The sequence below is a fragment of the Eulemur rufifrons genome, unplaced genomic scaffold (assembly GCF_041146395.1).
Source record: "Eulemur rufifrons isolate Redbay unplaced genomic scaffold, OSU_ERuf_1 scaffold_389, whole genome shotgun sequence".
Classification (NCBI taxonomy): Eukaryota; Metazoa; Chordata; class Mammalia; order Primates; family Lemuridae; genus Eulemur; species Eulemur rufifrons.
In genome coordinates, this window is record NW_027183171.1 from 10,302 (window position 1) to 12,500 (window position 2,199).

Genomic DNA, 2,199 nt, shown 5'->3' on the forward strand with positions numbered 1-2,199 from the left:
AGAGGAGGAGACACAGGGGGCTCAGCCGGCATGCGAGTGGGTTTATCATCCTCTGTGAGTATCAACACGCGACACCACCTAAGTGAAGGAACACACCGGTGTTTCATGTCATGTGGCTCAATGCCTGGCAGATACGAGCCTTTGCAGGCCTCCTCGTGATCGACAGGACGTCGCCTTGGACACGGACACATCTTGTCCCTCCCTCCCGAGGCGATAGGCGGTTCCGTACCTCCTCGGGGCCAGGGCACAGTCTGCCTAGGCACCTACAACACGTGTGGCAACAGCCTCGATGGCTCTGCCATGAGAACGAACTCCCGTGGCACGGGGGTGGGGCGAGGGGGGGGGGGGTCGGGTGCTGAAGAATTCAGCTGAGTGAAGGAATGCCACGGGATTCAGAGTGCCATCGGTGGGCTGAGAGGCGAGCAGGGCGGGCTTTGAAAGGGTAACATTCTCCCTGCCTTCCGTCTGTCTGTGAATACAGAACGTACACGCCAGGCGGGGTGGCTCACGCCTGTAATCCTAGCACTCTGGGAGGTAGAGGCGGGTGGATCGCTCAAGGTCGGGAGTTCGAGACCAGCCTGAGCAAGAGCGAGACCCCCATCTCTACTAAAAATAGAAAGAAACTATATATCTAAAAATATATACAGAAACAGTATCTAAAAATATATACAGAAAAATATTAGCCGGGCACGGTGGCGCATGCCTGTAGTCCCAGGTACTCGGGAGGCTGGGGCAGTAGGATCGCTTGAGCCCAGGAGTTTGAGGTTGCTGTGAGCTAGGCTGACGCCACGGCACTCTAGTCTGGGCAACAGAGTGAGACTCTGTTTAAAAAAAAAAAAAAAAAAAAAAAATATATATATATATATATATATACACACACACACACACACACACACGTATATCCAATTAGCTGGGCATGCTGGCACATGCCTGTAATCCCAGCTACTCGGGAGGCTGAGGCAGTCTGATCGCTTGAGCCCAGGAGTTTGAGATTGCTGTGAGCTAGGCTGACGCCATGGCACTCTAGCCAGGGCAACAGAACGAGAGACTCTGTCAGAAAGAAAAGAAGAGCGAGAGCGAGAGAGCGAGAGAAAGAAAGAAAGGAAGGGAGAGAAAGGAAAGAGAAGGAAGGGGGGGAGAGAGAGAGAGAGAGAGAGAGAGAGAGAGAGAGAGGAGAAAACTATTAAAAAATTCGGGACCAGATCCATCGGTCGGTACTCAGAAGCGTGACGATCGGGTGTTCCCGAGCACGTGTGAGATGTGTCTTCTCCCTGACGCCGCGTTTCCTCCACACACACATCACCCATCTGCCGTGGAAAAAAAGCAACAAAAAGAGAGAAAGAGATTAAGAAGGGAAAATGGAAACAGGGCAAAAGAGGAAGAAAGAAAGAAATTTCGAAAAAAAGAGACCAAAGTCACAGCGAGAAGGAAGAATACTGAGCCCAGAGCGACACCTAGTGACCACACCGTCACAAGCACCTAGGGCCCCAATTCGCCAGAGACATCTGGTGGACCCCAGAGCAACATGTGGTCGACCCGGGGCCATGGCGTCTGCAGCCGATTCCCAGGCGGGCACACGAGCCCGGGGAAACTCATTCTCAGCGCGGGGAGGAGGGGAGGGGAAATAATAGCAAAGTCACACCAGATCCCTTTCTAGTTCATAAACGTGTTGATTGCGTGTTCACGAGCACGTGTGAGAAGGGCCTCCTGGTGTGTCGGCACGTCACCCGCGTGACGTGAAACCATGAATCCGGGGGGGGGGGGGAGCGGAAAGGCGCGCAGGAAAAGGCAAAGAGAGAATAGATAAAATGAAAGGACCAAAAAGAAAGTCACACAGCAGGGTAGGGGAGTGAGAGCAAGTCGAGAGACTGCAGACAGAAACTCCGAGAGGAGAGGAATGCTCCGGAGCGCCCCTCGCCCCGCGCGAGAAGAATACCGATCGCAGGGTGACCCCTAGGGGCAGCGAGGCCAGAGAGACCAAATCCGTCCCGAAGCCTCCCTGTCAGGATGACAACCACAGACCAGACATCTGGTCAACCACCCAAGGACCAGACATCTGGTCAACCAGCGAACCCATGCGGAGGCCGCATGCAGCAGCGACATCTGTTCGACCACTCAGGGTGCTCCCTGCCGGGAGGGTGTGTCTCTATGTGTGTGTGTCCGGGGGGGGGGGAGATTGCGATGAAAGTCACGCCAGGT

General features: G+C 54.4%; 1 pseudogene; it reads left to right on the plus strand.

The window, feature by feature from the left end:
* The first annotated feature begins 1,645 nt into the window (after positions 1 to 1,645).
* Positions 1,646 to 1,737, plus strand: LOC138380382 (small nucleolar RNA U13; annotated as a pseudogene).
* The last annotated feature ends 462 nt before the right edge of the window (positions 1,738 to 2,199 follow it).